Raw genomic sequence first — 26,056 nt, forward strand, 5'->3', positions numbered from 1 at the left:
GGTAAGTGGGGGCGCCTGGGTGGCTCAGTGGGTTAGGCCTCTGCCTTCGGCTCGGGTCTTGATCTCAGGGTCCTGGGATCGAGTCCCACATCGGGCTCTCTGCTCAGCAGTGAGCCTGCTTCTCCGTCTCTCTCTGCCTTCCTCTCTGCTTACTTGTGATCTCTGTCTGTCAAATAAATAAATAAATAAATCTTAAAAAAAAAAAAAAAAGACAGTGGTAAGTGTAAGGGAAAAAATAAAGCAGGGGAAGGGGCTAGAAAGTGGAGAGGAGATTTTTAGTGTTTAGAAAGAACTCCCAGGGAAAGAACTCACTGGAACTTTTGAATAAGGACTTGAAGGAAAGCAGAAGTGAGCAGTGGACATATAAGGAAAGAGCAAAGGGCCCAAGGAAGTATGTCTGATGTCACCAGGACAGAGAGGAAGCTGGTGATGAAACAGAGGGATGGAGGTATGGCATAGTCCGTGAGGTCAGAGGTCAGAGAGATATTTAGAGGGTGGTGCCTCAGAGTAGGTGTCAGGATAGCCCAAATTTACACTCAGATCAGTTAAAGCCTGTTAATTATTTCTAGAATCCCCTTTCATTCTCCAAGTAGTCCCAATTTGAACTATAAAGTATTATAAGTTGTTATTATAAGATCATTTTACCATGGATGAGCTTGGAAGTCATTGGAGGTTTTAAGGAGAGGGAAGAAATGATGAATTTCTTTTTCATAGGATCACTTTGGCTTATATATTAAGAAAAAAACAAAGAGGGAAGCTGGGAGACTGGCTAGCATGCTATTGTGATAATTCTGGCGAGCTCTCACAGCCCACGGACAAAGGAGAGCAGTGGAAACTGAAAGGTAGTTGAGTTTGAGATCAATTCTGTGGAAAGATCGAACAGCATCTGCTGACAGGTGGGATGGAGTGTGTGAGAGAAAGAGAGAAGTAAGGATTTTTTAGTCTGATCACCTGGAAGAATGGACTGGCCATTTACTCAGGTGGAGAAGACTCTAGGGAAGCAGATTTGGAGAGGAATGCCAAGAGCTCATTACTGGACACGCTAAGTGTGAGTTGCCTATGAGACATACGAGTGGAGATACCAAGTAGGCAGCTAGATCTGTGAGTGTAGAGTTCAGAGGAGAGGTCAGTAGTACATAGATAAATTTGGGAGTCATCCGTGTAGAGGTGATATTGAAAACCCTGAAACTGGATGAGATTATCAGGGAGTGGATGTACATGGAAAAGAGGAAAGTCCAAAACCTGAGTCCGGGGAGGATCAAACTCCGTCCAGTCATGCTGCCATTACTAAAAAATAAAACAAACAAACAAAAAACACTCTTGCAAATCCCAAGGCTTATATGAAAACCAGTCTTGCCAGTCTGGGGGGTCCGATGGTTAAGAAACAGCATCCATCGAATAACATTGCCTTTCCACAGTCAGGATGGCCAGTGCAAATTCTCAAATGACAAATGTGAAGGAAGGCATAGGGGCTGCAGCTTTAGGTCACCAAAAGACCAGAACGCATAGGGAAAAGAGAAAGTGCTGACTGGATTCGGACAGAGGATGGAAAACGGAAAGGGAAGAGTACTGAAGGGAAAAGTTGATTTTAGTGACCTTCAGATTTTAAGGGCCTCGTATTCCATTTCATCTTGACCTATCCTACTCTTTACCCTCTTCTGACTCAAAATTGCAGCTGCAGGAGCAATTTTTTAGAATGATTATAAAAAATTATTTTTGAGTGCCCCTAGGCCATCACAGTATCCGAAACTAAAATGTAGCATTGTACACATTTTTTCCTGCTTAGTGTGTTGTGAAATTTGATTTGTAGAATGCGATGACAGGCAGTGACCTAAGGCACAGGAACTATATGGTTAATCCCATTTAAGTACACTGTCACAATTTTTTAAATGTGTTATTAATATTTTAATTAATGCCCACTGTATTGATGTTTAATTATTTTGCCTAGGAGAGGAAGAGAAAGCCAACATTTGGAGATCATGGTAGAACGTGCCAAGCATTCTGCATAGAGATCTTTCTGTATCTCTAAGGAGCAAATAAACTCTTTTCCTGGATCGTTTGTCTTGTTAAGGAACAAACAAAAACAAAACACCAACCTTCTTTCTACATCATGTTTCTCTTCTCTTCCTAACCTTCCTGCAAATGATAGAGGAACAGAAGCCTTTTCAGGCATCAGCTGTGTTTGCTGATATTACTTTACACTTATAATTACAGTTCCTAAAACAATAAAATAATTGTGCAAAATATTCCCATGCTTTCTACGTGACATCATGTTCATCTGTGCTAACACTGTATCTTTTGGCTGCCACTGAAAAGGGCTTCTACATTTAAAATTAGACTGGAGAAAATGTAGTCACTCTCTTACACTGTTTAATCTCCATTAAGGACTATGGTTTCCCTTTATTCTAGCTGATCTGAGCCTTCAGAGGTCTTTGAGGTTTTCTAATTTCTCTTGTAATCGATGCTATATTTCTCTCATGTGACCTCTGTCCTTATCTCCATATGAAAGCAAAGGTCAATGAAGGACATTTCAAACCAATGATCTATTGGAAGAACCAGGCACTCCCCAAGAACCCTTATCTTTGTTGCTTCCTACCCTGACACACCCAAAGGGGGGCAACACTCACCCCTGTGTAACAGTAGCTTCCTCCATGATGATTATCAAAGTGCAGGAGAATGTAAGCCCACTGGGGTTCCTTTGGGTGGAGTGTAGTGAGGAGGTATAGTTTACAAAAACAACAACAACAAAAAACCCAAAATCACAAGGTAACTATCAGCTCCCTCTTCCCAACTTTCCTCCCCATGTGCGCTATCAACTCCAATGTGTTATTGATGGCCATTTTTCTTTGAAATTTTCATTTCTTTCCTCAAGGCATCTAGTTTTTCCACATCAGACCACTTCTTTTATCTCTTCTCTGGCTCAAAATATGAACCTGTCTGTGAAAAGGAACATGACACCGAGCCTGCCCCCATGATTATCTCTCTGGAATCTTGAGTTGCTTCTCGCAACTCCATTTCCCCCTTGTGTTCCCGTCACATTCTTAGTCTACTGTTCACCTTCTTGCTCCTTCAGCTAGACAGCTGAACTCTGCTGGGAAAAATTTAAGACACAATTGTGCTGAGAGACACTGCTATGAATTTATGTTTTCCAGTCTAATCTGGCCCTCAGACTTCCTTGGAAATCCTTTTTTCTTCAGCCCTCTTTCATTCCTGTAGTGAGTCTTCAAGAGCTTCTCTCACCTCCCTCAGACCCCTCCTCACCACCACCCCACTTCGTCTTGTTTTCAGCTAAAGAACTTGCCTCCTACCTCACTGAGAAAATAAAAACTTGTGGGAATGGCATCACAGGCTAACCCAGAACAGCCCATCAAGGCAAAAGCTGAGATTCATTCTCAATTCCTTTCTCTCCCTCAGCCAGTGGCAGTTGTTTACCAGGTCCTATCCAGTTCTGCCCCTGGGGTCTGTTTTGAGTATGCTTGCTTCTCTCCATCATACACAACCGACCTGGCGCAAGCCACCGTGATTTGTCACTTATACTCATTATTGCAGTATTCTTCTGAATGTTCTCATTGTTCGGTCATGCTTGCTCTATGATCTATTCTCTATGCCACACTCAAGGGGCTTCTTCAAAATCCAGAATGTCACTTCTCTGCTTACTCCCCAGTTCCCCCGCCACATAGTCGACATTTCTTACTGTGGCATGCCGGGATCTTTCCGAATGCCCTGGCCTCATCTCTTATCACTGCCTCACCTGCCCTGTTCCAGCTGAACCTACTGACACACGTGCTTCCTTGTCCTGATGCTCTGCTCTTCTATTCCCTTCCCCGAGTCTTACCTCTCATTCACTTAGCTGAGTTGTCAGTCAAATATTTTTTGGGTGGGTGAGTTGATGGCTAGATTATTCATCCCCGAGGGCTGCTTACACTTCCCCTCTTCCGAAGATCCTGGGTTATGTGCACCACACACGTGTGTCCCAGTGTGGGACCCATCCCAGGACCCTGAGGTCATGACCTGAGCCAAAGGCAGAGACTTAACAGACTGGGCCACCCAGGCACCCCCAATTGAGACTTCTGAACTGCTGTCTTTTAAAGGATGAATAATAATTGAAAGGTGGGCCAGAGAATTCCATGGAAAAGTGCACCTGCATAAGGAAAGTCAACTTTCAGAATGGCTGGAGCCTATAGTATGGTGGGGAGTGAGGAAGAGTGAGGGATTTGGGAAACAGGAGGCTGGTCCTGGGGGATCGGGTCAGACTATAAATGGTCTAGTGTGTCCATATTTTGGACTCAGTCTGGTAGGTGGTGGAGACCAATCAATAGCTCTTCTGGGTAGGGATAGCCTAATCGGAACTGTTCACAAAAAACAACTCAGGGAGCAGTGTGAAAAATTCTTGGGCAAAATTTATGAGATTAAACTTAATAGTGATGAATGTCAATTCCTCTTTTCAACAATCAACTGTACTATCACCAGAGAGGTGTGATTTATCAGCCATTCGTGTGAAAAAGGCCTCAAGGTTTCAGTTGACTGTAATCTCACTGTGAGTCAACAATATATCATGATTGCCATAAAAGCTAATGCTACCTTAGGCTACATGAATAGAATAATGTTTCAAACAAAGGAGAGACTAGTCCTTCTGCTGTGTTCTCCTATCAAAGCATAGCTAGAATATTATGTTCAGGTCAAGATATTCCTATTTAGAGAAAGCCAAGCAGAACTGGTGAGAGCAATTAGAAATCTCATTATATAATGAACAATTAACTTAGGATATTTTGCTTATGAGAGAGGATTTATGGATGTTCAGGAATTGCTAGCATTCTTCAGATGTTTGAAGAGGGATTAAATGGACTCTGATGCTTTCAGGAGGCAAGAATATGACCAAAGAAAGACTTTCTTAAAAACTGGATGTATCCAAGAGACAGAGGGTTCCCCTGCGTTTCTCATCCAATGAAATGTGTCAGGAAAGGCTGAGTGATCATGTATAGATTCAAAGGTCTGTTTCAGGACTCTAGTGTCCCACCTACCTCTGAACACACAAATCATTCCATTGAGTAGTAAATGACTATGAAAATCCTTTATCTCCAAACTACACCAATAGTACAGGTTCTGGAGTGAGCACTGCTTAGCTAGTCACAGTGTTGTTCTGGCTAGCTAGGCAGCAGTCCTCAGTTTTGGTGCAAAATTTTTGGGGAGATCTCATATTTTTGCAAAGTGAGTGGTCCTTCTTCTTAACCACTGAGCAAGAGGAAGTCACTTAACTGTTAAAGAAAAGGGAGGTAGGGGAAAAAGAAATGAGTCCCTATTCCCTGAGTCTCTATTTTGTAATTAGAGATGACATTTTATGTGTAGTTCATAATATCAACAGATGAAATGAGGCAGCACATGTACAGGAGTCAGAGTCCCACATTTGGTCCCTTACCAGGCTCTGGTGGTTCCGTCTCTAAGTTAGCTCTCACCGGCACTGTCACCACTTTAGTTCAAGCTCCCTTATCTTACACTCGAACCTCTCAGTAGCCTCTCTCTCTCAGTTAGGGGCTCCAGATTCTTCATTTGTAAATTGAATCAAAGTGAGAAAGAGTAAGACAGGCCATATATAAATGTGTTTTATAAATGGCTAAGTACTATATTAATACTAATTATTCATAGTCATGTAATTCAACTACATTATTAGCGAAGTGAACTTTGGGGCCACTTTATGTAGTCACTGGTCAGCTGTCAATGTTTCCAAGAGCACCGAAGGTCTGTATTTTGGTTTAATGCTTTTGGACAGACAAACCGAGAACATCAGCCTTAGTCATTTAATAGTAGATAAAGCGAATATAAAGAATTATACACTTGTATACCACCTCACAGCAGTCAGAACGGCTAAAATTAACAAGTCAGGAAATGACAGATGCTGGCAAGAGTGCGGAGAGAGGGGAACCCTCCTGCACTGTTGGTGGGAATGCAAGCTGGTGCACCCACTCTGGAAAACAGCATGGAGGTCCCTCAAAAAGCTGAAAATAGAGCTACCCTATGACCCAGCAATTGCACTACTGGGTATTTACCCTAAAGATACAAACGTAGTGATCCGAAGGGGTACGTGCACCCGAATGTTTATAGCAGTAATGTCCACAATAGCCAAACTATGGAAAGAGCCTAGATGTCCATACATACAATGGAATACTATGCAGCCATCAAAAAAGAAATCTTGTCATTTGCAATGATGTGAATAGAACTAGAGGGTATTATGCTGAGCAAAATTAGTTAATCAGAGAAAGACAATTATCATATTATCTCCCTGCTTTGAGGAATTTGAGAGGCAGGGTGGGGGGGGTTGTGGGGTTAGGGAAGGAAAACGTGAAACAAGATGGGATCGGGAGGGAGACAAACCATAAGAGATTCACAAAACAAACAGGGTTGCTGGGGAGTGGGGGTAGAGACAGGGTGGCTGGGTTATGGACATTGGGGAGGGTATGTGCTATGGTGAGTGCTGTGAAGTGTGTAAGTCTGATGATTCACAGACCTGTACCCTTGGGGGAAGTAATACATTATTTGTTAATTAAAAAATTAAAAAATTAAAAAAAGGAATCATATACTTGTTATTAAAGCAGTAACCGAGTCATCTTCATCGGCAAAAACGAGACTGGAAGGAATTAGATTTAGAGAAAAATGAACAAATCAGATGTACAAAGGACACTTCATGCCTCTCCATTCCATATTTAGTCCTACATATCTACTGTGACTCTACAGATTCTTTTTAAACTGTATTATGTCAAGTACAAGATAAGGAACTAAGTTTTTAAAGATATTTTTAGATGGCAATGTTACAGTAAGATACAAGTATGAGTGTAAAGTAAAATTTCTTATCAAAACTGAAAAAAATGTATCCACCTACACCTTGTTGGTATTTCAGACTCACGGAGGAATTTCCAAGTAATCCTGGTAAGAGGTTGCTCGGTAGCAAACTCAGAGTGAACAAGCAGTTAGGTTCCCGGCTCTTGTCTGGATTCCCTATTTGGATTTGCCTTCATTCTTTTGTGAAGAACATATACTCTGTGATTTTGCATGGCAGATCTGTTGTTAATGATCTTAAAATAATATGCTTGCAAAAAGTCTTTCTTGAGGTCCGGCTCAAGTTAAGGAGCTATGTTTAAAAGATTATCAGTTTGCAGTGCTGTAAGCAGAACTCACACACACCTGTTTTCCTAGAACTTTATAAAATATGCCCCAGGTGCACATGGAAATTCACGGTCAAGAGTTCAGTGATAAATTGTTTCTGCTCCTTTTTAATTCTCCTTTTTAAAAAGTCCACTTGATAAAGCAGTTAACTACTTCTACATGGTCTAGAGGGTAACATGAGTGTAATTGGGAGAATATATTACCTATGGAGCTGGCCCCTGGTACTGTTGTCCTCAAAGACCATTTTAATCCCCTGGTCAGTTTCCAGCCGGTCACCTGCATCATTTCAATTGCTTCTCTCTCTCTTCCTCTCTCTGATGATGAGGAGAATGGATTCTCCTTCGTTAGGAGCTACTGAATTTTTAGACTGCTGCAGCCTCCCCTCGGCCCCTTTGTAACCTCAACCTTACCTGTCACTTTAGTTGGTGTGTAACCAGAAATATTATATTTTCATGAGTTAAATAATGTAAGAACAGATGCTACGGAAATATGCAGGTATCATGGCATTCTACTGAGATTTTAAAGTGATTCTTTCTTCCCCTTCCCCACCTCCCAAAACAATGATATTGGACCTAAATCTTGCCTCCCTGTTTTACCATGATTGGAGATGGGTGCCCAAGAGCTTACATGAATGATAGTCTCATAGAGAATTCATTTATTTCCTCTCACATCACTGTCTCCACTTGTCAATCCCATTTCTTCCCAAATTGCTGTATCTAAGTTTTATAAATTTTTAAAAATCTGAATGTGCATAGGTTACAGAAAAAGAACTTGGAAATGCATTTGGATTAAGTAAAATAAAATTAGAAAAAGGAATGCTCAGAGATTAATTAAGGGTTTTTTTTGACATCTTACAGAAGGAAAATGTCTGGAAAATATTGTCATCAGTAGCTTACATATATAAATAAAACTGAGGTCATTTGCTACTCAGCTATAGTTTAGAAACTATGTGATATGAGACACTGCAAATATTTTACCTGGAGAATAAAAGTTAAGTTGATGGCTGGCCTTAAATATTTGAAGGACCTCCCTATTAAAGATAAAACATACTTATTTTTGTATAGGTCCAAGACCAATACTATAAGTTAACAGAGGACAGATCCTAGCTTAACACAGAGGAACTTTTAAATAACTAGAACCATTAAAAAAAATGAAACATGCTGCCCCATGAGGGATCTAGCAGAGAATGGATGGGTTATCAGCTCTTCTTGAGGTAATGTCCTGCATTGAGAAATTTGGGTTAAATGGCCTTATGTTCTCTTCTGATTTCTAAAAATGTCTTGAGGTATCTCCTAGCATGACTTTTGACAGAGCTCAGTTTTTGAGAATTAGGGAACAACTGACATGCTATACATTCTTGGTTTTCTTACTCAATTCTGTATCCAGAGTACCTAGCACAATGCCTGACACAGTGTTTCCTCGGTTAAGTAATGGTTGAATTTATAAATAAGTGATTCTAATGGAAAAAAGACCTGGAATTTTAGAAACAGAAGTGCCACTGATGATGAGACACAATTAGAATTTATTTTAGCAAGATTGCAATCTATCAGCTTGGAAATGCCTTTTTCTTCTCTAACGAATAAGAAAGAAATTCTCAAAAACGGAAATGAGATTGAATCTGTTGGTCTGTTTTTCCTTAGAAAACAGTCAGAATTTCTACAGTGAGCTCTTTGCTTTGTAAACCAATGGTTTCAGCATTCTGAAAAACCCTGTATTTCTAGCTCTTCTCTAAATAACCTCTATCTGGAGCCAAAGGAAACATACACTAATTTTTAAAAATTTGTTTTTTTCTATTTTATGAATTATATAAATTAGGTCACCAGCCCTTTGGTTGAACTGATGTAATTCCCTATATATCAGTCAAAGTAGAGAAAATAATATGTGTTTTTTTTGTTTGATTGTTTGTTTTTTGGGGAGGGTTTGTTTTTTTGTTTTGGGCCTGGTTTTTTGTTGTTGTTGTTTTGTTTTTTAAGCCTCTTACTGGTCTTTATTGCTTTAAGTCTGTCCTCTCATTCAGTTTTCAGGTCTCTTCCATAATTTAACTCTTGCAACTAATCTTTACACATAAAACTAGAACTTAATGGGAAAAGGTATATGAGATTCATCTCTACTGGAAACCCTTTTCATGGTAGTGATTAATCCTATCTTCAAGGTCTCCGACAAGTGAAGGACAAAGTGGCCCTAGGCTATCCAAGTCCTATAGTAATAGCAAACATTTGTCTGTGGTTTATAGAAAGTTGGGAGGTCCCTTTGAAGTCTATTTGTTTGGTAGCCAGGATCTCCCCACCAGGGTAACAGTGCTTAAAGTTTGATATTTTTTTAAACCTTAATCAGGACATTTTGGTTGTCTTGAATAAAAAGTTGAAAGCACATTCTAGTGTAGGTCTGCATTATGGAAATCCCCCAATAGGGACACACAACAAGTTAGCTAGTTTTAAAGTCAAATTATTTGCCAACTGTGGTTTTCTATGGCATCCAGCTAGGAAAAGTTTTTATTTTTAACATTATTATAATATTTTTAACAAGGTATTCATTTTTAATGCATACATGCATTTTAATAAGGAAGATTAATCGAAGGAATAGACAAAAGGAGATAAAAACATTTTAAGGCCTTTAATGTGAAAAAAAAAATGGCTGAAATCTTTTGCCCCAAAGGGTAATTTCATTCACATTCAGTCTTGTTAAAGTTCAAGAGTTGTCTTACTCTTAAAGAAGGGGTAAAAGGAAGGAACTATGTGTTTACAGAAATGTAGATGTAGTTAGGCAGACCCAGAGAATTTCTGGATATTAACAATAATTGGATATTAACAATTTATCTTTTTTGTAATGTGACTGGATTTTATAAGTAAACTGGAGCTCCAAGGATGACTCTTAGTGCACTTCATTTAAAGGAATATCTCTGTTGTCCTGCTGTAGGAAAATTCACTTTTACTACATGTATAACTTCAGATTATGCATTAAATTACCCTGATATCACAATTAAGTGACTGAACCATAGAAGAGTATAAATAGCTTTGTTCTGATCATGTTGAATGATAGCATGGAAAAAGTGAAATCCTTGGAACTTTTAATTCAGTAAATGAAACAGCCACCCACAGCTGTTGTAATTTCATCTACTTTGGACAAAAAAAGGATATCTGCAACACTATAGGTTTTGTTCCTTAAATACTAAGTATACCTACAAATGCAACAAACTATATCAAAAGCAATTGCATTTGCAAGTTTCATTTGCTCAAGTGAAAAATCTCAAGTAGGATCCTCTCCCTTTAGGAAGGAAGGGGATATGGGTAGAGAAGGAATAAGAAAGAGTGATTATATTTAAGTATTCAGACTGATCTCCTTAAAATCAGAAAAGTTTTTCCTTTTCTCTCATTTCTGATGTTTCAGAAGTTGCAACATCTTAGAAGTTTTCAGTTTGAAATGAAATTTCTGCTTCTGCTCAGAAAGGAGTAACTGCTATGGTCAGTTACCTTCCCACATTAAAAACACTAGACCAGAAAAAAAAATTTGATACAATTGTTTCAGACATTGGACATCAGGCAGCATAAGACTGATTTCTGAGAGAGGGAGAAACAACATGGCAAGGCCTGTGATTGTCCAGCTTACTAACGGGGCATCTCCAAGCCACGGCCCAGGAAGGGGAACCACAGTCCAGTGGTCTCACGGAGTTGAGGAAGTTAAGAGATCAGTACTGGAAAAGGCCAAAGCAGTTAGGATTTGTGGGGCAGAATACTGGAGTAGAGGGTGCATCATAAAGAGAGAAATCCAGAAAGCTGTACAAAGATCTTCTCAAATCATTGGCAGAATACTGAGGTGCATATGTGTGAGCTAAAACTTTATGAGAGTGGGGAAAGAACCCCCAGAAAGTAATAGCTACCTAAACAATTCCTAGTATTCCAACAAGGCAGGGAATAGCTCATGTTCCTACCATCCAAAGGGGGAAGTCCTCATAATTCACAGGTGCTGGGCAGAGTCCTCAGATGGCCTTAGTAGTAGGATTAAATTAGCCCTAGAATAAAAGCTAGACTAGATTCACCCTCACAAAAATTTAAAACAATATTAAACTGACCCCAAGTACATTTAACCATGTGTCAGAACAAAGTCTAATCCTTCTTAGAGAAATGCACCAAAATTCACCAACCAGCAACATAAAATCCACAATGTCTAATGTTCAATCAAAAACTAAAAAAAGGCATGAAAATATCACTCCTGACTAGAAGAAAAGTCAGTTAATAGAATCACACCCAGAAATAACATAACTGGTAGAAAAAGCAGATAAGGGCATTAAAGCGTTATTATAAATATTCTTCACACATTCAACAAACACGTTGAAGACAGAAATAAATGATATAAAAAAAGACCCAAATAGAACTTCCAGAAATGGAAGAAAATGCAGTATCTGAAATGGAAATACACTACATAGGATGAATAGCAGATGAGATACTGCAGAAGAAAAGATTCGTGAATCTGAGGGCAGACTAACAGAAATTACAAATTAATGAAGCACACAGAGAAAAGAGAACTGAATAAAAAGAGAGCACTGGTAAACTGTGGGACAATATTGAGTGGCCTAACTAAAGTCTAAAAGGAGAAACAAAGGACAAAAAATGTTAGATAGTAGGCAAAATTTTTCCAAACTTTATAGAAATGATAAATCTATAGATCTAAGAAGATCCATATGTCTCAAACAAAAGAATCATAAAGAAAACCATTTCAGGGATGCCTGAGTGGCTCAGTGGGTTAAGCTGCTGCCTTCGGCTCAGGTCATGATCCTACGGTCCTGAGATCAAGTCCCACATCAGGCTCCTTGCTCAGTGGGGAGCCTGTTTCCTCTCTCTGTCTCTGCCTGTCATTCTGCCTGCTTGTGCATGCTCTCTCTCTCTGACAAATAAATAAATTAAATCTTTTAAAAAAAAAAGGAAGAAAACCATTTCAGAGTTGTCAAGGTGATTCAATGAAGAAAAGATAGTCTTTTCAACAAATAGTACTGGAATAATTGGACATCTATTTGTAAAAAAGAAGTAAGGAAAAAAAAAAGACCTCAATACTCAGCTCACATGATCCAGAAAAATTAACTTGACATATACCATAGACCTCAATGTAATATATAGTTCAACTATACTATATATAATATATATAGCTATATATAATATAGTTGAAACTATAAAATTTCTAGAATAAAACTTAGAACATATTTTTGACCTTGAGTGAAGCAAACATTTCTTAGATGGCACACAAAAAGCACATACCATAAAAGGAAAATATTGATAAACCAAATTTCATAAAAACTTAAAACTTTTGCTTTTAAGACACTATTAAGAACATGAAAAGACAAGCCACAAACCAGGAGAAAATATTTGCAAATCATGTCTCTAAATATATATTTACATATCAGACTTTGTAAAGAACTCTTATAATTCAACAAGAAGAATGACAGCAAGAAAAAAATATGGGCAAAAGATTTGAACAGACACTTCACCAAAGAAGATGTATGCCAAATAAGCAGATAAAAGATGCTCAACACCATTAGTCAACAGGGAAATGCACTTTAAGACCACAATGAGATACTGCTTACATTCACTATCAAGTCTAAAATTAAGAAGACAACAATACCAAGTGTTGATGAAGATGTCTAAAAACTTACACTTTCATCATATATTGCTAGTAGAGATGCAAAATAATGCAAATACTTTAGAAAACAGTCTTGCAGTTCCTTATGAAGTTAAATATGCTCTTAACATACCACCCGGCAATTTCTCTCCTAAGTACCCATGAGAAATAACTTATATTCTCACAATGACTTCTGTGTGAATGCCCACTGCACTTTTATTCATAATAGCCCAAATCTGCAAATAACCCAAATGACGAGCAACTGATGAATGAATAAACAAACTGCCAGAATTCTTCAATCACTTCTTTCTTACTTCCACTTCCTTGTCCCCTCTTCTTTCTTGAAAGCTTTACAAACTGTCCTTTATTCCATCTAGGCTCTTAAAAGTCTTCTGTGAGCCAGCCAAGCCCCCCAATTTTTTGTCTTCTTTTTTGCCTCCTCAATGGCATTTGCCATTATTAATTACATTTTCTTTCTTTGCATTCTCACTTCTTTTGGCTCCTATAACAGTGAATTTCCATGATTTTCCTACATTTTGCACTGATCCTTTTTCTGGAATTATTTCTGGCTTGTCTCTTGCCTTCTGACCTCTAACTATGAGTGGCCCCTAAAGCTTAGCCTTTAGCTCTTAGCGTTTGTCCTGATACTCCTTTCTTTGCCTCTCATGTGAGGCTGTTCTGCCCTCCCTGCCTTCACTGCTTCCACCATGGTTCAGGCTCTTCTCTTTGTGAGATTTACTCTCCTGAAGGGAAACGCTGATCATTTCACTCCCCTGTTCACCTGGTTAAGCCCTTCAATCATTGTTTAACCAAACCAAGTTAGCTGTGATAATGGTAATACTCCTGAATTTGGATTCCAACAACCTGTGTTCAAATACTAGCTCTGCCACTTACTAACTAGGTGACCATGGATGGACAAGTCAATGAACATCTCAGAGTTTCTGTATCTGAACATAGGAATGAATAACACTATGCCAGACACTGTAAGGATGAAATGAGATAAATAAAAATACAGGTGGTTCATAAAATGTAAATCATTATTAAGCATGAGTATGGTCTTTTGATGAACACGTTAACCCTTATATGTGCCCAGCATTGGTTATACAACAGTGGGCAAGCAGACAAGGCCCTCTGTACCTGGAGCTGACAGTCTAGAAGGGAATACAGCAATTAAAATAGACATGGTAAGTTCTAAGTCTAAAAGAAATAACAGGTGCTTGAAGTAGCCCATAGGAAGAATATCTCCTCTAGGCTTTCAGTGGAGAAGAATTGTGAAGAAAGCTTCCTGAATAAAGAGACATTTAAGATGGTACCTAACAGATAGGAAGAGTGGGCCAAGGAAGGGAGTGGAGCAGTGCATGTCCATGACAAAGAGGTGTGAAAAGTATTCCTGATGGGGAAATAGCATGGGCAAAGGCCAGGAAGGGAGAGAGAACACAGAGATTTCTAGAAAGAGGAGTTCGAGATGAGTGGAGTATAAAGTTGAGTTCAAAGAGAAGGAGCAAGAGTTGGAAGTGATGGACAGTGAAAGCAGAGATTATGCATGCGATTTCCAGAATAGGTCAGGCAAACAGAAGGTATTGGTGATCAGAATGAAGCAGAGGGTGTTCTGAACTGTGGGCCAAGCAAGCATGGTGATAAGAAATGGAGATGATCAATATTGGGTAGTTACCCAGGTAGAAAGACAATCAGCAACTGAGAGGCCCGTTAACGAATCCTGGATAATGGGCCACATTCACTAATAGAACTCAAAGAAGTAAGACTGTCAAAAAGAAGGCAGGTCCCCAGTAAAAGGCTAGTAATCCATTGTATTTATAGGAGTGGTGATTTTTCAAGGCATTTCTACATCTGATTCGTTTTTTAAACTCTTCGCTGTATTTCTGTAAACCAACTGGAAGCAGGTATCATTACTTTTATCAAGAACACAGTTAGTCACATCCATTACTAGAATAAAGGGGGCACTGCTAGTCCTATCCATTATTAGGATGACAAGTGGAGGTGTGATAAGTCACACGTCATATTTGCCTTAATCCTACATTTTTAATTTAACTTTAATCCAGGAATGGCTAGCTGCCAAGCAAGTATAGAGTGGGCTATAGTAGAAAAATCATTAGACTGGAAGTCAGGAAACTGGGTTCTTGTCATAGCTCTGTCACAAACCTGTCAGTTGACCTTTGGCAAGTCACTTTAACTGCCCCTCAGTTTCCTCAGTTGGACCAGATTATTGATTGGCAAGGACTTTTTTGACTCCCAAATCTTAGGACTCCAAGTAGTGAGGGAAAAGGAAAAGCTAGGGTTTCAAATGTGTTGAGGAATTTTTATATATTATTTTTAGCCCCAATCTTTATTTTTCTTTTGGTCTTCTGTCTTTCTTGTCCCTCCTTCCAGTTCTGTCACTTTCCTTGTCCCTGAAGATATTTAAGAAGCTGCCTTTCATCACTTTAGAACTGTAAATATGCCCTTGAAACATGCAAAGAGGCTTTTGTGTACTCCCAAATTGAGGTTATTATCGTACAAGTAAGTCACTTGAGTGCACTGCATTCCTCAGCTTGTTCCATTGAAAGCTTTATTAGGTTATATTGTCCTATCTCAGAAGGACTAGTTGAGAAGATAAGACTCTCCCACTTTAAAAGGTGGGCTATCTGATGAAACAGGGTGCCTAATGCTCCAGAGTGTAAGCAAAAAGGATTTTGGTTCTGCCCAAAAGACAGACACACTTCTCAAGACAAGTAGGTGCTCCACTTACAGTGGCACAGTCAAGGACGAATGTTCTAAAATTAAACCAACCAGCTGCTCAGCTGCAGACGCCCACCAGTCAATTATGCTATCTTCTCCTTGTCCTGCCTTCTCTCTCCATGAAACCCAAACTCCCACTCACGGCAACCTTTTAAAAGCTAAAATGTCACATACTTTCCCAAAGGTGCCTATCCAAAAAAGCAGGAACCCTGTTTCAAGAACACATTAGGGCACATGTACTCATTCAAAGAATCTGTGCTCTTTCATCCACATACCTACAACTTCAACTTAAATGGAGCCAGTAACTGGCTTCAGAAGTCAACTAATATGAAACCTTCCTTGTTGGTGGGGTGACATGGGAATGCATGAATCCTACTAAACTTCAGGAACTTGATATTTAATATCAAGCTTGATATTAAATAAACAGTAGATAACAGAGCTTGAATAACAGTAGGTATGGAGACAAATATATCAGTTTCCATGCTAGGTCTTGGGTATACCATCTACCTGACAATAAACAGACTAGCTGTCAATGTGTCACAAGATTCAACTCAATTAACCAGATGCTATTTGTAAATAACTAGTAAACAACCACATAAGACAAATGAGTACAATTGGAAATGTTTCTCAATATACATGTTATTCTAACTGGGCTTAAATAGAGTAAGGAAAAACTGTGATTACTTTTCTTTTATAGAAATCATTTTTTACTGTTGAGGTGATTTGTCTTTTTATTAAATTATATTAGGCCAGAGTTGCATGATTCCTGTCTAAATGTGTCACTGTCATTCTTGCAGTTGGTTTAGGTTTATTCCTGAACAATACATTATTCAAATTTGGCACTCAAAAATATTTTAATACTTACTAATATTAAATTCATTTTTTCTATAAAGTTAAATTTTACTAGTCATGTTGGACATGATATAAGAATACCATACAGTAAGCTATTTCATAAGATAATAGGTTTATTGTGAAGTACCATGTGCCTAATATATTTTCTTATGAATAAAATGCAATTATATGAATAAATTTTATATTTATATTATTAATTTATATCACAAAATTAAAATGAGCCTGTCTTAACATAATTCTATAATGACTCATTCCTTCAATGCATAATTTTTTGAAAGATTTATTTATTTATTTGAGATAGAGAGAGAGAAAGAGCACAACAGGAGGTGCAGAGGGAAAGGGAGAGAGAATCTCAAGCAGACTCCATGCTGAGCACAGAGCCCAACACATGGCTCAATCTCACACCCCTGAGATCACAACCTAAGTAGAAACCAGAAGTTGGATGCTTAACCAACCGTGCCACCCAGGCCCTCCAGTACATATTATTGAGAATTTATGAGACATGGTATTAGATGGGCATACAAAGATGAATCAAAGCATAGCACAAATGTAAAAAATGTAAGATAGACAAATATATATAGGTATCATAAATTATAAACAAGGTTATAGTGAGGGTTTACCCATTTATTAAAAAGTCCAAATTACTAAAATAGAATTATTGAATAAACATACAAAATTGGGTGCTTATATTTTAAATTATTTTTCACATTTCTTAGTTTGAGATGCCAATAAGAAAATAAATTTGTTTTTCCAGGACTTTTAATCTATTAACTCTGACTGTACATCTAGTTGACCCATAAGAATCTATGGTTATGGCAATGACTAGGAATGAAATGTATGAGCATCCTACAAAAATATTACTAGATTTGTAGAACAGGAAAAAGTCCAGATCTGGGGTCCAAAATCTTGACTTGTATTATCATCAGAGAGAGTCAAGGCTTCTTAGCAAGTTTTCATACCTTCATTATCAAACTTCTGGGGGCACCTGGGTAGCTCAGTGGGTTAAGTGTCTGCCTTTGGTTCAGGTCATGATCCCAGAGTCCTGGGATCATCCCTGGGGTGGGCTTCCTGCACTCTCCCTCTGTCTACCCCTCCCCCTACTCATGCTGTCTCTCTCTTTCTCTTTCTCTCAGATAAATAAATAAAATCTTAAAGAAAAAAAACTTCTGATTTCATTTCTATGAAATTTTTATATAAAAATATGGGCTTGGGGCATCTGGGTGGTGCAGTCCCTTAAGTAACCAACTTGGTTTTGGCTCAAGTCATGATCTCAGGGTCTTGGGATCAAGCCCCATATCAGACTCCATGCACAGCACAGAGTCGGCTTCAGATTCTCTCTCCCTTTCCTTCTGCCTCTCCCACTTGTGCTCTCTCTCTCTTTCTTTCAAATAAATAAATAAATAAATAAATAAATAAATCTTAAAAAAAAAAGGGGGGGCTAATCCAGTTACAGTTTTATAAATTGTACTTCAGAAAAGTTAAGCTGCCTTGGTGTTTTAGACTTTAGCTCTTAGCCAATATGCAGTAATAAGAACCAGACTAACCCCACTGCCTGAAACAACAAAAAAAAAAAAAAAAAAAAAGACAAAATATATGAAAGAACTACTTTCAGATTTTGGACATCAGGCAGCAGAGAACAGTAATCCCTGAGATAATGGAAGCAAATGAGGTGAGCTCTCTGATTGTCCCAGCTTATTATCTAGAGAAAGCTTCCGGGCTAGGTCCAGAGAGCAGGAATCTAGGAGGAGCCTAATGGATGTGCATTACAACAATGGAGCAGCGGTTGAGAGGAGGAAAGGGGAGTATACTGTTCTAAGTTTTTTATGCTATATGTGAAGTAAGAAATATTACCTAAGGAAAGACTGTATTAAGTTAAAGATATATACTATATACTCTATATATAGAGAGTATATATACTTTATATACTATAAACTCTAAAGCAGCCACTGTTTTTTTAAAAAAGGTTACAAAAAATAAACAAAAAAGGAAATAAAAAGGACCCTAAAATAGTCAATCCAACAGAAGATAGAAAAAAAAAAAGAGTAGAATATAAAACAAAAACCAAAATAGAAGATTTAAACACAACCATCTCAACAATCACATTAAATGTAAAAGGTCTAAACACTCCAATTAAAGGCATAGGTTATCAGCTTGGATAAAATTTTTTTAAAAGTGCAACTGTAAGAAATTCACTTTATTTTTTTCAAGTAGGCTCCATGCTCAGCATGGAGAGCAGCATATGGTTTGAATTCAGGACCCTGAGATCAAGACCTGAGTTGAAATCAAGAGTTGGATGCTTAATCGTCTGACTATTCTCCTCTCCCACTGCAATAAATACATAAATAAAGAAAATCTTTAAATAAAAAGACATAAATAAGTTAAAAGTGAAAGAATGTAAAAAGATATACTATGTTAACACTAACCAAAGGAAAGTTTTTGGCAGTGGCTTTATTTTTAGACAAAGATTTCAGATCAAAGAAGATTACCAGAGATAAAGAGGGACATTTCATATTAATAAAGGTGCTAATTCATCAAGAGGATGTAACAGTCCTAAATGTTTATGCACCTAGTAGCAAGGCTTCAAAATACATGAAGCAAAAAACTGCAAAAAGAAACAGATGAGTTGATAAATATAGCTGAGTTTTTTCAGATCTTTTTTCTGGAAAAATCGATGAAACAAGTAGGGAAAATCAGTAAGGATACAGAAGATTTGATTAACACTGTCAAACAACTTAACCTAATTGATATTTATATAACACTTTGCCAAAAACAGTAGTATACACAATCTTTTCAAGGGCAAAAGGACCATTTATCAAGATAGACCATAAAACAAATACAGATAAATGTAAAAGAATCAAATCATACAAAGTATGTTCTCTGACCACAAAGGAATTAGATTAGAAATTAATAACACGAGGGGCACCTGGGTGGCTCAGTCTTTAAGGGTCTGCCTTCAGCTCAGGTCATGGTCCCAGGGTTCTGGGATCCAGCCCTGCATTGGACTCCCTATTCAGCAGGGGAGTCTGCTTCTCCCTCTTCCACTCCCCCTGCTTGTGTTCCCTCTCTCACTGTGTCTCTCTCTGTCAAATAAATAAATAAAATCTTAAAAAAAAAATCAATAACAGGAGGTACAAGGGAAATGCACAAATATTTGAAAATTAATTAACACACTTTTGAGTAACTTATGGGTCAAAAAAGAAATTAAAAAGGGAAAATAGAAAGGATTTTGAACTGAAAACACAATGAAACAAAATTTACGTAAAACAAAATTTACCTAAAGAAGCATTTGATGGGGAGGGGAATACCTCAAATCAAGGATCTACAGTTCTACTTTAAGAAATCAGTAAGAGAAGAGAAAATTAAATCTAAAGTAGAAGAAAGTAATAAAGATGAAAGCAAAAATAAAATAGAAAAACACAAGAGAAAGTCATTGAAAATAAAGCTGCTTTTTTGAGAACATGAAGATTCAAGAACTTAAAAAACACATTAAAGAACCATTGCAGTTGTGATCCCAAGGCTTCCATTTTTAGTAAATAAGAAAGCTAGACCAGAAACCGTGGAAAAGACCTAATATTTCTATGTGTTTGGGTGCTTGATAATACCTGCCTGATCCCTTTTCTTAAGAATATGAAAGATCTTGTGTGCTGATGAAGAGAAAGAATCCATAAAACCATTTTAAATGTATTACATATTTTTACATAGGTATTTAGACATGTATATGTGTATTCCTACACTCTTCATCAAGAGTGCAGAACTTGTGGTAAGAGCATTTTGTTTTTTAATCTAATAAATCTTATTTCCTATTTGGCTTCTCCTTTTTAAAAATACTATTTGGAAAAAGAGTTCATTCATTTATTCATTCAGTGTAATTATGAAATGCTACAATATGCCAGAGACCGTGGGACATGCTGGGGACACAGCTGTTAACCAGACAAACAAGATCCTTGCCCACTGAGCAGAGTCTATTGTGTGATACAGATAAGTAAATAGGCAATAACATGGACTAGTGTGAAAGTGCTAGCACAGAAAGGTGCCAACAGAGTCTACAGGATGGGTAATCAACTTGGACCTGAAATATTCCTCAAGCTAGTGGCTAAAAATAATTTTTTTAATGTGATAACTAAGTTTCTTGAGTTATTGTGATCTAATAACATAAGCGATAAAATTTGAGTTATGGAGTAAAATGTAAGGTATGAGTTTGATAGTAAAAGGACCTCAGACTACTATGTACCTCATATTTACTTCTTATTCTATTCATATTGTGTTAATACTCTGTTGAAAGTTTCATATCAGAGTAAAAGTAAGACTAGGGAACACTATTTTAACTAATTTTCAGTATTATTGAGAGTTAGAAGAGGAAGAGCATATAGATAATTCTAACCTGCCCAGAACTTTTTAAGGATCTCTTTGTTACACTTGGGCATAAGAAATGGCAGAACCTAAGCCAAAAATCCAGATCCTTAGGCAAAGTTTGAGGGATTCCAGGCTTAGAAAGTGAGGCAAGACCAGAGAAATGTGAAGATTGCAAGGATCAGGTGGGAAAAGGCTGTGGTTCATTCAGAAGCTCAGAGATGTTTTTAAATTATGCATTTAATCTAAAACATTGATTCACATTTGGAAATGTATCTTCAGGACATTATATAAACTTCTGCATTTTAGCTATATGATTGTTCAATATAGTTGATTATATTGAAAATCTGGAAACAATCTATGCTTAACAACAGCAGCCTGGTTAAATAAATTGTGTCATATCCACACAATGGATCTCTAACCAGATTTTTAAGTAATGCAGCAGTGTTTCTCAAACTTCATTGTGCATCAGAATCATGCATCTGTGCATCAGAAGACGTGCTGAAACCCAGATTGCTGGGCACCATCTCCAGAGTTTCTGATTGGTCCACCTGGTACAGGGATCAAGAATCTGCATTTCTGGCAAGTCTGGGTGGTCCAGTTGGTTGAAGTTCTGACTCTTGGTTTTGCTCAGGTCATGATCTCATTGTCGTGGGTTCGAGCCCCACATCAGGCTCAGCACAAAGTCTGCTTCAGATTCTCGCTCCCTCCTGCTCTCACTCACTGTCTCTCTTAGATAGATAGATACATAGATAGATAGACAGAATTTGCATTTCTAACTAGTTCCCAGGTTTTATACCAAGGTTGTTGGTCTGGGGGCCACACTTTGAGAACCACTGATGGGGAGTTACTTCCATTGAGTTGGAAAACATTTACAAGGTATTGTTAAGTTGAAACAAAGTTGTTTATATTATCTTCTATATGTATATAGACAGAGGTATGGATGGGAAAATATTATGGAGTTGCTAGTATTCCTTGTTGTCTTTGGGATCTCATTGTAGATTCTTAATGTCTCCTACATTCTGAGTGACAGATTTCTTTATAATGAGAGTATTAGCCACTGAAATACAATCAACTTTCTTAATTTGAAAAATACGATCAGGAGGGGCACTTGGTAGGCTCCGTGGATTAAAGCCTCTGCCTTCGGTCCAGGTCATGATCTCAGGGTCCTGGGATCAAGCCCCGCATTGGGCTCTCTGCTCAGCAGGGAGCCTGCTTCCTCCTCTCTCACTCTCTGCCTGCCTCTCTGCCTACTTGTGATCTCTGTCTGTCAAATAAATAAATAAAATCTTAAAAAAAAAAAATGATCAGGAGGTCCCGGCCAATAGCAGTAACAAGCTGCTATCAAAACAGACCTGGTCTTAGTTCCCTTCTGGCTTCTATGTCTTGTCAGGAGTGTCTCTTCAGAAGCAGTCATAGACAAAAGAGCAGTGATGGGCTCATAGATATGTCCTGTTCCTGATGGGGATGAAACCAGAAGAGGCTGGTGTTACAGGAGGGTTTCTGTGCTTTTCCTTCATTTTAGCAGTGCCATGCAGACTTCTTCTGGAGATGTTTGAAGAAAAACTGGGTGGGACCCAAAGGGCGACCTGCCAGAAGCTTGAAGCATCTGGATTGGCGCACTCTTTGTTTCCTGACGCAGGGTAGATCCTTTTCCCAGAGTATCAGATTAAGGCGTCTCCTTTCTGGAAAAAAGATTTCATGGTTTAAATTCCCGTTGACTTTTGTGTCTGTGGCACTGGGCTGTCTCCGTTCCAGCATACAGCCTCAGGGGTCATGATGTCCCTTCCCTGCTGATATCAGCGTGCCAACTGTGGTGTCAGGCACACTGAGCACAGAGACGCCATTCAGCCTCCACAGTCTGGGTTCAGGAAGCCAAAGAGCTTCTAAGTTCCTACAAACCTTGACAGACCTTCCTCTAGCCTTGCATGTGCAAAGCAATTCTCAGGAGGGAAAGGGGTTGTAAGGAGGGAGGGAGAGGAAACAAGGGTAAATGTCAAGGGTAAATATGTGATAGGAACCCAGAGAGCAAACAGTTGTCACCAATGTGGAGGAAAAGGAAGGGTGGGCCACAATTTAGAGAAGTATGCTGTAGCCTTTTCAGTAGACTACTTACTTGGTTAGCACTGTGACCTTTTCCATGTCCTTGTATTACTGTGGTCAATAAACATAGCCACATTATTGGTTTTATTGAGACTTCCTCACACATGTCTAACAGAGTGCCAGTATTTGGGATATTTTATGAAAAATTAGCTCCACATAACTCACAATGGATTCAGTGTTTTTTTTTAATTTTAATGATTCAAATGTAAAATTAGGCTGTGATATGGGCTATCACTGAAAGAGATTACTTCTAGAGCACTGGGTGTTCTATGCAACTGATGAATCACTGAACTCTACCTCTGAAACTAATAATACACTATTAATCATTCAACTAACTTAATCAGCCGTTTTACTCTCTATATGTGGATTTAAGGGACGTTTAACTGATTTCAGAAGTCAAATCAAAGTTAATTTATTGAACTTAAATTAGTTAATTTATTAATTGATTACTGTTAATTTTTAATTAATTGTTAATTAATTGAACTTAAATAAAATAATATTTTAAAAAATTAAAAAGAGACATTAGTTATCTATTGACTTCCAAGTAGGAGACATATTATTTGTTGGAAAATTTTATTCTCTATGTTGTTTCCAACACTTTACATGTGAATAAATGGTGTGGAATATTGTTAAAGTTTAGGCTACAACTTTTTTCAAGTTCAAAAATACCTAGAAATGCAGAAACTGGTTAATGATTCAATTATTTATAACTTTTATAATACAAGTTCCTACCTCTTCCTTCCTAGTGCTATAACATGAATTCAGTATGTGAATCCATTTAAGATCTTGTAAGAGGAAGCTAAGTTATTTAAAATTCTCACCTATTACTTGAATGACAAGAACAATGTTAAAATCAACCAATTCGTTTACGAAAAATTTACTAAATATTGACTCTGCACCAGGCACTGTCCTGGGATCAGTGATTACCCTCAAGGAGTTTACTTCCTAGACTGGGACAATGGTAAATCATTACACAACTACTATTACAATGTGTTAGTTGGTAATAAGCACTAAGAACAAAAATGAGGCAAGGCTGCTACAAGGACTTTATATTTTATTCTGAGACAAATGGGAGGTCTTTGGGTGGAGGTCAGTTTAAGCAGAGTGACATGATCCAACTTCTGTTTATAGAGGATCACTCTGGCTGCTGGATGGCAAGTATCCATTGACTTATCACCCCCTCCCCCAAAGTTATATTTCATCTGGGACAGTTATGTACCAGTGGGCCTGAAGATGTGATCCTGCACAGTTGATTCTTGCCTTTCATACTTTCAGTGCAAAATCAATTTCCAAAATGAAACTTTTACATCCAAAGTATTCCTTAAGGAAGTTTTTTCCTGGAAAACTACTTTTAGATACCTTCTCTCTAAATGGAAGTTTATCCAAAGCCCACTTTTTAATAATTATTTTACTTTCAAACTACTTTATCCAAATATTTCTGAAATAGAGTTCTGGGATATCTTTTTTAAAGATTTTTTTATGTATGTATTTGAGAGAGAATGAGAGCACAAGCAGGGGAAGCGGCAGGGGGAGAAGCAGGCTCCCCACTGAACGGGGAACCCGATGTGGGGCTCCATCCCAAAAACCTGGGACCATGACCTGGGCTGAAGGCAGATGCTTAACCATCTGAGCCACCCAGCCCCTTAACATATCTTTAAAAAATCAAGAGATACCTAAGAATTTTTCAAGAGAGCTTTGTCTCTCATTATATAAATTAACAAGATTGTTTGAGGTTTCGTTCTTTTTTTTTTTTAATCTCCATAATAAGGTATAATTTAGTGTTGGCCTCCTTATAATACTGGTTTATGTCATGAGATTGTTTGGAATTCCTTTTTTATATTCATTGGTTTCCACTAGCAATGATTTCCTCTTCCACCAGCCTCTATTCCCCCAAAGTTAACAGACCCTTAGAGAAGTTTGTACCACTCCACCCCAGGGCTCCTTTTATTACTCCCATATAATGTATAGATACACACACATGCCCAAAGCCTGTCCCTTCTGAATCTTCCTCCCTCTGGTTTCCTCCTCAGAACTCAAGTTTTAAATTGCCTTTCGAGTCTATCTCTAACATACACAATAAAAACTGTTTTATTACTTCTACTTTGCATTTAACCAAAGTATTCTTAACTGGGGCACTTATTCTTAACTGGGTGGCTCAGTGGGCTAAAACCTCTGCCTTTGGCTTGGGTCATGATCCCAGGGTGCTGGGATCAAATCCCACACTGGGCTCTCTGCTCAGCAGGGAGCCTTGCTTTCCTCTCTCTCTCTCTCTCTCTCTGCCTGCCTCTCTGTCTACTTGTGATCTCTGTCTGTCAAATAAATAAATAAAATCTTAAAAAAAAAAAAGTACTCTTAACTAACTTGATCAGCCATTTTACTCTCTATATGTGGATTTAAGGGATGTTTAACTGATTTCAGAAATCAAATCCACTCTGAAAGGACTGTATATTTACTGCTAGTAAGAATATTCCAAGAACGTGCCACAAGCGTGGAAGGCAGATCCAGAAGAGGGGAACCCCAAAGTATTTGTAGCAACCATGACCCCAATTAATAACTGATTAGTCTTCGAAAGGGTTGCATTTTATCTGGAAATAGAAGTGTCTGGATCTTGATTTTGCAATCACTTCCTAACTGGTCCTCCTGCTTCTATTCGTCACGCTTTATAATCCATTCTCCTCACAGGAACGAGAATTGTCTTTTTAAAAAATGCAAATCAGATCACATCACTTGTCTGTGTATGACTTTCCAGTGGCTTCCCACTACAGCTAGAATAACTACCATGGCCTTGAAGGGCTCTCTGTTCATGATCTGTCTTGTCCTGGCTCCATCCTCTGCTCTGAAAACTGTCCCCTTGTTTCCTGGACCTCAGTCGCACCGGCTTTGTTGTTCTTCCTTTAATAAGCCAGGCTTGAGGGCACCTGGGTGGCTCAGTCGGTTAAGCGTCTGCCTTCAGCTCCGGTCATGATCCCGGGGTCCTGGGATCGAGTCCTGGGTTCCCTTCTCAGTGGGGAATCTGCTTCTCCCTCTCCCTCTGCCGCTCCCCCTGCTTATGCACTTGCTCTCTCTGTCATATAAATAAAAATAAAATCTTTAAAAAAACCCCAAAACAAAAAACAAACAAACAAACAAAAAACAGACTTGATTCAGCTTCCAGGCCTTGAAACTTGTGTTCCTTCTGCCCAAAATGCTCTTCCCAGTCTCTGCATGGCTGCCTTCATCTCAAGAGTCAGGTCCCAGCTGGCTACTT

At 38.3% G+C, this 26,056-nt stretch overlaps 1 protein-coding gene across 2 annotated transcripts in view; it reads left to right on the forward strand.

Annotated features, from left to right (window-relative positions):
• Positions 1-26,056, forward strand: part of NTN4 (netrin 4) — a 112,247-nt gene that overhangs the window by 12,069 nt on the left and 74,122 nt on the right. The window lies entirely within an intron of this gene.

Source organism: Mustela erminea, chromosome 6 (genome assembly GCF_009829155.1).
Source record: "Mustela erminea isolate mMusErm1 chromosome 6, mMusErm1.Pri, whole genome shotgun sequence".
In the NCBI taxonomy this organism is placed as follows: Eukaryota; Metazoa; Chordata; class Mammalia; order Carnivora; family Mustelidae; genus Mustela; species Mustela erminea.